We start from the raw sequence: 13,059 nt of genomic DNA on the forward strand, positions 1-13,059 counted from the left end.
ATAAATGACTTAAATAAATTATACTTCACAAATTGTACTTCATAACTATGAAAGAAACAAATAAGGAAGGATAAAAATAATTAAAATAAAATATGGTGTTTCGGTACACTATGTGGCATATCTTGCTCGGCTACACTGTAGACGAGTAAAGGGTGTCACACATTTTGCCCTCCATGATCATTAAAGCACCTCAGCTAACTCTCATGATTCCACCATAAATTGGATATCCATAACTCAAAGAATCCAACTTACCAAAGGAAATTAAGTTCCTTTAAAATTTAGGAACATACTTCACTTCATCAAACAATATCACACGATCACTGTGTAGCTTGATCTTTACTCTATCAACACCTTCGATTTCCATCTTATTCCCATTAACTAATTTCACTTTCTCTTCCTTTTCTTCTTTAATAACATTAAACTACTCTCTCTTTAAACAAATATGAAATGGGCAAGCATAATCCATTAATCACTCATTTTGTAATAGATCTTTTGTTTTTTCCTTATGATTATTCACATTCAAACATTCACTATCAACACCATCATTAATTGCAATTGTACCACTTCCTTCTTTTTCTTTTCTGTGACACTTCTTGAATTGTTTAAACTCTGTAATCTTCCTTGATTTTCATACTATAATATTGAATGTGACTTTTCTTATAATAGTAGTAGCATTCTCTATCTTCAAGGTCTACCCATGGTCTCGAGCTCGATTTACTATTTCTTCTCTAATTATTTCCATGTGGATTGGTTCTACCATGACTAGAACTAGCTATAAAAACTCCATCTTCATTGCTACTACCTATCTTCTTGAAATTCTCATCATTTAAGATAATTGCAGTAACCTCCTCCACCTTGAAATTCTCCTTCTCAACCGTTATGGCTGTCACCAAGTTTTTATAAGATTATAGGAAAGGTTAAAAGCAAGAAAGCTTTATCTTCATCATCTACCTTCACACTAACACTAGCTAATTTGGTAATTAATTTATTGAAAACATTAAGGTGATCTCTCACATCAGTACTTTCCTCTATTTTGAGTTGGTATAACTCCTTCTTTAAGTATGAACAATTTATGAGTGACTTTGACATATACAAGCTCTGTAATTTCTTCAACAAAACAATTGGTGAAGTCTCCTTCAAAACATTGTACTTCACATTAAGGGCTAACATCAAATGAATCATACTCACTGCCCTTTGTTGAAGCTCCTCCCAATCATCATCTTTCATGGTCATTGATTGCTTCTCATTCAATGCATTAATTAATCATTATTGTACAAGAACATCCTTCTTGATGCCTTGCCATAAACTAAAATTATTTTTTCAATCAAATGGCTCCACCTCGAATTTTGTGCTCACAATCTTTGACATTTTGAATCATAGTTTTGATATCACTTGTTGTGAAAATCACCCGTACAAAATAAAAGAATACAAAATTTAATATGGTTCGATGTAAGCTACCACACCAACAAATTTACTATTAATAAAAAATAATTATATCAGCTAATTATTTTTCTCACCCTCACAAGTTACTAAAAAAAACTAAAGGAATTTGGCATACCTCTCCACGTCATGAGCTCTTTACAATATAATGGCTAATCAACTATTCATATATATATATATATATATACCACTAAAAATCTAATCGTTTTAGAACTCTAATTATTAAACTTCATAACTTAAATTCTATTAAATTTCCTATTTTATCTAATCTGCTAATTTCAATTTAACTTGGACTCCAACACAGTACTTCTTTGATTACTAGAATTGGAAAATGATCCTTAATAGTGACATTATTTAGTGCCAGATAATCCACACACATGCACCAAGAGTTGTCTTTTTTCTTCACCAATAAAATGGGACTATAATAAGGACTATTACTGGCTTGAATCTCTTTAGAATCTAACATTTCCTTTATCATTTTTTCAATCTCATCCTTTTGAAATGAGTGATAGTGATAAGGTCTTATTTTAACAGGTTGTGTCCCTTCTTGCAATTGAATTTTATGGTCATTGCTATGTCTTGGAGGAAGTTCTGTAAGCTTATGAAGTATGTCCTTATATTCTACTAACAAAGATTCCAAAGCAGGCCATTTTGAATCCTTACTTTCGGTGATAGCATTACATTCTTGTCATAAAGTAATAAAACTTACATCTTCAGTTATCAACAATTGCATTGAGCTAATTGTGGCTATTTCTTAAATCAATTTCTTCATCCTATCATTTGGCACCTCACTCCATGTATGATTCTCATTCCCATCCAAAATACAAGTCTTCCCATTCCATTGAAACTCCATCTATAAAGTATTTAAATTCCATTTTATTTCACCTAACAATGCCTACCACTAAGCCCTCAAAATTAAATTGTAAATTTCTAATGGAATGACATAAACTTCAGCTTTAAGTTATAACATTGCATCTTTCAAGAAAGTCTTTTACACATGGCCTTATAAGTCAACCCTTGCCCATTCACAATCTCTACCATCACTCCTGTAACTGGTAACAATTCAATCAACACATATATCATTATGGCCACTTCCTATATCAATCAACACATATATACTTATTTTCCTACTACTTCCACACAACTTCATTGTCTGTGTCCCATTGTTCACTAAATACATTCAATGAGAGTTGCATTTCCTCCATTATCATTTCATGATGATTTACATCCTCTTCAATATCTTCCATACGAGTTTCGACTTTTTGATCCATAGTGAACACCTTTTTTTTAACACTTATGTTTTGGTGCATATTTTTCATCGCACCAAAAACATAGACCCTTAGCTCTTTTCTCATCTAATTCTTTACTAGTAAAAGATTTGTTCCTAGTTAGAGGAACAGCCAAATGAAAGCCTAAAGGAGTCGGTTATACTTCAGCATTATCACAGAACCCAGTGGACTTTGTAAAGTCATAGAACAAATGGATTTAAAATATTGATTACCTATGCACCAAAGAATTGCTTTTATACTAAGGCTAGGGCTTATTTTGCAATGTTGTAAACCTAATCTCCTGTGAGAATGCCAAAGAATATGTGTTCACTAAAGTTTTTGGTTGGAATATATGCATTGTCATTTAAAGCTCATCCACCAACTTGGAAAGAAAAAACTCAACGCTTGGTCTTCCGTTATGTCAACCTTAGGGTACAACTCATTAAAAGCCTCCAAATACTCCTACAATGACCTAATCTGCTTAAGATTCTACAAATCTGAAAGAGGATCATAATACACATGAGTTCCAAATCTAGCATTCAAAGTTTCAAATTACCCTTGCTAATTTCGATAAGCCTTAACACCATGAGCCTTAATAAAAGTTTGATGCCACTATATCACCTTGCCTTCTAAATGAAGGCAACGATCTTGACCTTTTTTTCTATTGAAACACTTCCTACTTCAAAAAAATATTCCATCCTCAACAACCAACTATCCAATCCTTCACTATTAAACTGAGGAAATTCTAGCTTAGTAGTTTGCCTCCAAGTTTACCTCTTTAGTTCCTCGACTAGCCATTTCTTGATTCTGAAGATTCAATGCCCTTAACAATGTCTTGAATTCTGTCATGTTAGTGCAAAGCATGGCTACTTGCCTATGCTCAGATTTTGTCATATTAGCATGAAGCATGGCCTCCTGCCTTTGCTCTGTTTCAAAAATCATGGCAGCAATTTCCTATTTTCATTCTTGCCCTTTGGTTCCTCCTACCATTTTTGAGAATCATTGGCTCTGATACCAAATGATGCAAACTAAGGGTGTGTAATTCAAGTTCGGCTCAAGATTTGCTTAGAAACCAAAAACGAATTCAAATTTTGTTAAAGTTCCAGTTTGGTTCCTCATTGTTTAAGTTCCATTTTATTATGGTTCTCGACTCTTTGATTCTAGTTCGGTACAGTTTGGTTCTGTTCTTGATTCTTGAAATAATTTTATGTAATTATTTCTTTAAAAAATCATATTTAAATTAATATTTAAGTTTTAAATTGGGTTATTAATACATAATATATCATATAATACATCTTATTTCAAAATTATATGTCCTTAACTATAAAGTGCATATGCAATTTAAGATTAAGTATATTATTTAATATAGTAGTATAAATATATCATAAATTTTAACTATTTATTAATTATGTAATATTTAACTATAAGATATAAATATAATAATGAATTAACATATATATAGTATAATGGTACATTTATAATGAAAAAATTATAAGATAATTTAATATATTTATAACTAAAATTATTAAGAAAATATAGAGAAATGAAATATAATATTATATTGTATTTTGTTCATAATTATATATACATATATAAATATATAATTATATTAAAAATATATAATACATAGAAAAAATCATAAATATATATATGTATATATATTCGGTTTACTGTTCGGTATGATTCTGATTCGATTTGGGTACGGTTCTTGTTTAGTTCCTAGTGAAGAATCAGAACTGAATCAAAGTATCAAAATAATTTCAATTTTGTATGGTTCTTTGGTTAAATTCGGAACCCTTAAGAGCCTAATGCATACCATAGAGAGATTGAACTAAAGAGAAATAAAGAATATAGAAATAACTTTCACAAGAGAGAAGAAAAATAATTCATTGGAGAGAAGACTCGATTCTTTACACTCATCACATATATGCCGATTCTACAACTCTATTCTGGTTATTATAGCTAGAATTATCACTTATGCGGTTACAACAAATAACAAACTAACCAACTCCCTAACAGATTAACAACTCAGCATCTGTTACAGTTGTCTAACATCTCCGGGTGCCACCAACTCTCCTTTTATTCACTACAATCAGCAGCACTGCTTTATTCATATGGTGCCTTTCTTTATAAGAGCAACACATCCTTTTATTAAACAATACGTTGCGTTTTTCTCTTGATTCATGTATGCACTAGAGGTGACCACACTCACAAGCAAATTGAACGAGATGGATTTGGAGCAGCCAAAGAATGCTATTGTGGTAAAGCCACACTACGCCATTTCTCAATACCATTTTGAGCCCTTCTGATGATGAGAAGAGGATTCAGCACTATTTCATTGAATAAAGCTTCATTTCTTGCCTTCCATATGTGCCAACATAAAAGGCTAGCAAGACGGACCCCATTGGTATGGAGAAGTAACTCCAATCTGCAAATCAAACCACCAATCACGAAAAGAAGTGAAATCCTGCATTTTAGGGCAATAGCCCAATTGGAAGCCAAACCAAACTGCTCTCGAGTGATTGCAAAATAATTATTATATGTTCCACAGTCTCCTCCTCTTGGTTACACAAGGGACACATTGGAGAGGCAACACATTTGCGATCGTGGAGATTGAACCTAGATGTAGAGGAATCAACAGAGCCATTTGCTAACTGAGCTTTCTTTAGAAAGTAATAAACAGATTTTACTGTAGATTATACTCTATTATATTATTGTGGCAGCAATAATTTCTCACCAAGACTTCCTGTGCCAGCGTCCTATACTTTAATTTTCCATGTCCTTTACCCTTTTCCTTTTTAAATGCAAAAAATATTCTGATAAAAAAATAAATGTAGAAAATGTATTATTATTTTAAGACTATATTTAGATAGGAGGAAAATAAGAAAGAAAGAAAAATTACGAAGAAAAATAAAAATATTTCTTTTTTTTTTTTGGAATAAGAGAAAATTGAGAAGGAAAGAAAATAAGAGTAAAAAAATAAAAAATAAAAATCACTATTTATTTTCTCTTTAATTTAAAGAAAAAATGAATGAAAAGTAAATAAAATTACTTTTTTATTTTTATAAATATTTATTTTAATTGCAAAAATAAAATAAATATTTTACTATCTAAAAAATTAAAAAATTAAATTTTTCATACTTTTATTTTTATTTTCCTTTCTTTTCTTTCTTTCTTTAATTTCTAAACATAGACTAAATAAAGGAGGCACTGGTTAGCTTTATATATATTATGTACCATAAGATTTGTTGTGTGAAATGGAGAGAAACCATCATTCTCGTTTTCTTCTACGAAATAAAAATATCAATTAAACTTAATTAACAGGACAACCTAGCTCTCAGTAAAACATAAAATTTTAATTCAATAAAATTGTTTCTTTGAGTTTTAACTCTTCTAATAAAAGAAAAACTCTAGCAGTTTGTTTATTTTCAGGCCACTTAACATTATAATACACTAGCTAGACACTTGCTGGCCTGTATACTTTTAATTTTTTAAAATTATTAATAGTGTAAATAATAAAAATGCATAATATTTAAATTTTAAAAAATAAATTTATAAAAAATTTTAAATTTTAAAAGCATACCTTGTAAATATTCATACAAATTATTGTTCACTATCTCTACGTAATTTATATAGCCTTTTTTTTAATTAAAATTTAATAAATTTATTTTTTAATAGTAATTTTATTTGGCATTTCTTTATGATTATATATTTATGATTGCAGTTTTTTATATGTCACTGTTATATTCATTAATTATTTTTTACTTTATTTTTCATTAGCTTAATTATTTTTAAAATATTTTTAAATAAAATAATAAATATTCATAATATAATGAAATATATTAATATATAAATATTTTTACAAAATAGCTTAATAACAAAATTATTTAATAAGTCTATTTATGAGCTACTTTATAAGTTTATAGATAAATTAATTTATAAATTTTAATGAGTTAAATACTATTAAATTTAAGCTAAAAATTAAACATGAGTTCAATTTATTTTTTAAATGAGTATAACTTAAATGAATTTTCACTACGCCGGCCTTTTAAGTAGTGCACAAAAGCTCTATTAATTGCATCATAAGAGATAGTTATGTTGCAATTCTCCCGGTTGGATATTTTGACAGGACATGCGGTGGGGTTCCACGTATATCGACCCACCTGAAGACCTGATTGTATTTAATGAGTAAACAAGTCCAAACGACATCTCTGAGAGCTGACATCACCCAATTGATGAGTGCCACCTGCATTGCCATCTCTACAACCCTTATATTTTTACATTTTGGTCGCTAAATATTATAATAATTTACAAATAAATTCATATATATTTGTAAATTAATTCATAAATATTATAATTATTTATAAATAAAAAGTTATATTTTTATAAAATAATCTTCAAATATTATAATTATGTCTGAATAAGTCTTTATGTTTTTAAAAATTAATTCATAAATATTATAATTATTTATGAATATGTCTCTATATTTTTATAAATTTACCTCTAAATATTATAAATATTTATAAATAAACTCTTATATTTTACAAATTAATTGAAAATATTATAATTATTTATGAATAAATTCATAAATTTTTAAAATTATTCCTAATATTATAATTACTTATAAATAGATCTTTATATTTTTGTAAATTGATTCTTAAATATTATAATAATTTATGAATAAGTGCTTATATTTTTACAAATTGATATCTAAATATTATAATTATTTACGAATAAACCTTTATATTTTACAAATTAATCTCTAAATATCCATCTCACATCGGGTCTTTTAGTTGCTTGATTAAATGTATTTAAATTATAATTATTAAATATTTTTTTATATCATATATAAAATCTAAATATTTTACGCGAGTCTCCATTTCTCCTTCAAATTTCCTCTTCCTCAATTCCTTTAGGCTCTTAATTGACGACGCTATATCAACACCATAACCACATCTGCTCTCAGTTCCTCTTTTTGATTTCTCCTTTATCTTCATCTTCATCTTCACCTTCCCTTATAGCTTACATTGACACCATAGCCACAAAACCCCACTTTATCTTCAGCTTCACACTCTTAATTTCTCACTGCCTCTGCAATCTCTATTTAGCTTCTCCTTTCATTTTGATGTTCTAATTTAGATTCAAGCTTTTAGGAGAGGCTCTCAAGTTTCAATCATCCTGTCTTCCTCATATAGGCGAAACCACATCCGTAACTCTCGCCACATCAAGAGAAATTGACGCATGTTCATGCAATGTCCAGAACTTTTCATCTTTAGTGTAGTCCATGGGATTTAGTTAGTATAGAGGTTCTTTGTTTGATTATTGATTCTACCTATGTTGTGTATGCATGAGAAAATTTATTTTTAATTCAAAGAAAATTGTTGAAAATTTGTGCAACCTGTGATTGATTTCATTGACTGTTAATTGTGTTTATTTTATTTTATTTTTAATTATTGTTTCTGTGAGGCTACAGATTTCCTTCATTAGATATGAATGTTTTCATATGTACTCTCAAAGATCACTTCTAAGAAACTGAAACTTGAGAATACATATTATTGTAAATTGAAATAATTGATTGATTGAACTGAATCGATATGGGATGGATATTTAATGATCAACTTATACAAACATAGAGATTTATTCGTAAATAATTATAATATTTAAAGGTCAATTTATAAAAATATAAGAGCTAATTCGAAAATAATTATAATATACATTATCAATTTTTTAAAATATAAGGGCTTATTCGTAAATAATTATAATATTTGAGAATTAATTTGTAAAAATATGAGGGCTTATTCATAAATAATTATAATATACAATAATCAATTTGTTAAAATATAGGGACTTATTTGTAAATAATTATAATATTTGATGATCAACTTATAAAAATAAAATAACTTATTCGTAAATAATTATAATATTTAGGGATTAATTTTTAAAAATATAAGGGTTCCTAGTTAGTAATTATAATATTTAGAGATTAATTTGTAAAAATGTAGGGATGAATTGTAAAAAAAAATTTATAAAGTTTAAATCTAGAGACTAAGCTATAAGTTTCACTAAATCTTAGGGGCTTAGTTGTTTCCTATTGAAAATATAATAAGAGGCATTTTGGTCATTTTATTAAAATTAATGTGGAATTAATGCTGGTTCTAACTATAGAAACTAATTTATAAGTTTATTAAAATGTTAGGGATTCAATAGGTGGGTTTTAAAAATACTGAGACTAAATTATAGATTTTACTAAATTTCAATAATTAATTTATTATTTACCCTATTTATTATTATTAAATTAATATAGAATTATATTAGAAAAGAGTTTTATTTAATTTCACAACGTTTTTCTTAAGTTTTTACTTTATTTTCTATCTATATTAACTTTTTAAATTTTTTAGTTTATTACATTTTTATAATATTATAAATATTAAAGCGTAATTTTGGCAACCCCACACACGTATATGTGTTAGTAAATAATATGATTATAGCAATAATCATAATAGAAACTATAACTAAAATGCAGCGTGGCTTATCAATTTAATTTGTTAAATATTTAATTAATTTAAATATGTATTAAATATATTTAATATTATATAATTTATTACTTTATAAATTTTAAATATTAAAGAGGATTTCTTACGGAAAGCATGTGCCTAAAATATAATGCAAGAATTGCTATAATTTGATTGAATTACATATATGCAGAATATTTTGAGTGCTTAATTGGAATTTAATTAGTGTTGAGTGGCTCTAACTAATATCAAGCTTTTCTTCTCCTTTCTCTTACAAGAAAAAAAAAAACAAAGGAAAAAAGCCTCATCTCTTCGTTAGGAAATGTAGAAGTAAGGTTAATGAAGCAAGTTGTACGTACGGTACCCAGCTAAAGTTGTGCTTCAACTAATTCAGGCTCACCTTTATATGCTATGAATGCTCTCCAACTAAAACACTGTTTATCTTTAACAATTTCAACTTGCTATATTTGATTATGTGGTTATGTAATATCTAGCAAATCCATTTGTATTATTCTCTTCCAATTAGAGAAAGAGAGAGAGAGTTCATTTCTGAAGGAGCGGAAGCATGAAAAATTATTCATTAGAGCATTGAATTACAAAATTTTCTTCTAGAGTTACATGCATCATACCACATACTTTATGTGCCTAATTAATTTCAATACTCAATTACATATTAAAACACTTTTAATATATATTAGGATTTATATTTGTCATTCAAGATCGTGAATTAACATATTAATTCATTTAAACCCTAGTTTAAAAGAGGAATTAGAGCACTAACCTCTTTGATGCACAATGGATATAATTAGCACCTTTAGGAAGCACCTAGGATCCCAAGTGTTGTCCCTCTAGCTTGTCCACACCAAGATCACCAATGGGCAGCCCACAATTTGCTTCTCAAACCTTTGCCAATTAATTATAAATTGGGTTTTTACCTTTAGAGAGATTGTATGTGTGTATAGAACACTAGAAACAATTTCTAGCAATTTTAATTCAAAGGGAATGGAGTGATTCTCTTTGAATTGATGAGAAAAGATGAAAAGAGGAGAGGGAGAAATAGGTGCCGCCACACATAGAGAGAATGGAGAGAGTGGCTAATTTTTTTCTTATGACATCTCTTTATATAATTAGGTCAAGTAATTACTTAAACCCTATGTCACATGTTACCACCATATTGCATCTTATTTTTAATTGACTTAATCACATTAAGCCAAGTGTCAAAGCTAGACTTAATCTTGACTTTGATCACCTTACATGCTATGTCACCATCTCATGGTGCCACATGTCACCATGTAAGATGACCAAATTACCCTTATATTGTAATTTTGAGTTCTCAACCCAAAATTATTATTTCTCCTCTTCTAATCAGTTTATATCAAATATAAATCAATTAATTAATCTTGTAACACCCCTATGTTCGGTAGTGCGTTCTACTGTTCCGGTGATCAGTGTTGTCCGGACAGCTAGAATGCCTAGAACTACACTTCGATATGAGTGAGGAGACATTAAATAATGAAATACAAGAAAAGAAAATACAAGAAAAACAAAGGAAAAATAATAGCAAAGAAATGTAACCAAGTTAAGCGAGCCGAGAACCCTAGCGATGGGTGACCGCACCGGGAAGTCACGGCGTGGACCGTTGACTAGCCCTGGACCGCGAGGAACCCTGGAAAATATTTTTAGGATTTAAATAAATGTCTATTGAAGTATAAACAGCATTAGAAATATCAAAGAAAAATTAATTAATTAGTACAAAAAAAAAGGTGAGAAATTGAAAAACAGATAAAAATCGGTGTTATCGAAAAATTAGGAGTACAACCCGAATAGGGGCATTTTGGTCAATTGACACTCCGAGTTAACTTTTGACCTAAATGTCCTTTGAAAATAAATAGTATTAAATTTTGAAAATGCCATGAAAAATGAAATCTCATGTGTAGTATAATTAAAAACATAAAGGGATATAATATGGGATAATGGAAAGTTTAATTATAATAATTAAAAAAAAAAACCTAAGTTAGTGGAGCACTATGGAGGGGTATATAAACTCTTTAAGTGGACAAGTGCACGTCCATTTCATCTTCTTCTCCCTTAATTTTCTTCTTGGCCGAATGAAACCACCTCCCAAATTCCACCATTGATGTCCCATGTTCAAGCTCCACCCATCCACTTCCAAGCCAATTTCTTCCTAAGTTCCTTCATCAAAGTTAGTCTACACACCTTGGGTAGTAGATAGGCAACAAGAAAACCAAGTTTTGGAGAGGTTTTGAAGAATTTCCAAAGTGGTAAGTTTTTGTTTTTGGGTTATTGCTTCATTAAACTTAGTAAGAATGTTATGGGTATTTAAATGATGAAGAAATTTTGAGGTTTTGGTGAGTTATTATTATGTACTAATTTTGGCAGCCATGGCAACTTAAGAATTTGAATTATTTTCACATGCATTTGATGGGTATTAGTGTTGATTAAAGTAAATCAAAGTTTAGTAAGTTAGTTATTGATGTATGTTAAATTGAACACTTGAATTGGAAATTTTTGTTGAATTTGGAATTATATGTGTGATTGTCTAAATGGATAGCCATGGGATTGTACACTAAATGAAATATAATTACATGTATTGTGGAGAATTAATTTTGGCTAATGTGATTCAAAGTTTGGTAAGTTAACTTCATGTATGTGGAATGGTGACCAAGTGAAAATTTTGAGTTTGAAGACAATTATGGAGGTGTACCATTGTGGCAGTTTGTTAACTCTTGAAGAATGCTGGAATTCATGCTTGGTTTATGGAATAATGATGTTAAATTGTGTTGGTTATTATGGCAGTTTGGGTATGTGTGTGATGGTGTGAAGTTAGACATGTAAAAGTGTTATGGTTAGGTGATTGAATTGTTGTAAATTTGGTTTGAAAAATTCTGCATTTTATGGTGCACATTGAATGTAATTGTAAGCTGCCAAAATGACCTATAATATGTTGTGAATTATATTTAGGTTATGGTACAATCAGAATTGGCTTGAATGTTGAGATTGGTAAGTGTTAAAAGTGATCCTTGATGTGTATGAAAGAAATGCAATAAGGCAGTTTGAGTTTTAGGCCTAGAACTTTAAGTGTGTGGCTCCAATTGGTATGAGACCAATTGGAGGTGAGACTAGACACAAAATGTGCCAACTTTCATGAAGGAAGCATACCAAAATTATGCTTGCAAGGTAGCTTGAAAAATGACCAAATCCGGATTAAGTGCAAATAAGGCCTGAAAATTGACCATTTGGGCAGCAGTTAGTGTTTAGGCCATAACTCACTCAAAACAGGTCTAATTCACCTGAAATTTTAACCATGAATAGTTAAGACCCATATCTACAAGTCTTATGAAGACACTAAAGCCTAGAAATGACCATAAGCAAGTCAAACAGCTTGCATAAATTCAGGTCCAAAAATTGGCTGAACCAAAATTAACCTAAAATGACCTAAAGTGACCAATTTTGATGCATTTTGACCAGCAATAGTAAAATGACCATAACTTGGTCTACATAACTCAGAATAACCTGAAATTTTGCCCTGCATGCAATAAGACATAGATCTACAAGTTTGTAGTTTTGACCGAAACCTGAAAACTGAGCGAACTAGGTCGTCCGGCTAGGTCAAACTAGTATCCCGGAATCCAGCAAATTGCAAGAAAATGCAAGATACATGGAAATGAATTTAGTAACATGTACCAACCCTAAAAGACTATTGAATGTGACATATTAGTAACATTAAAACCTAATTTACCTAGAATGCATCGAGGGTCAACATATTAGGTTGACTAAGGAAATAATAGAATTCGATAAATTAATTATTGAACCTTATT

The sequence above is a fragment of the Hevea brasiliensis genome, chromosome 16, assembly GCF_030052815.1.
Source record: "Hevea brasiliensis isolate MT/VB/25A 57/8 chromosome 16, ASM3005281v1, whole genome shotgun sequence".
Taxonomy (NCBI): Eukaryota; Viridiplantae; Streptophyta; class Magnoliopsida; order Malpighiales; family Euphorbiaceae; genus Hevea; species Hevea brasiliensis.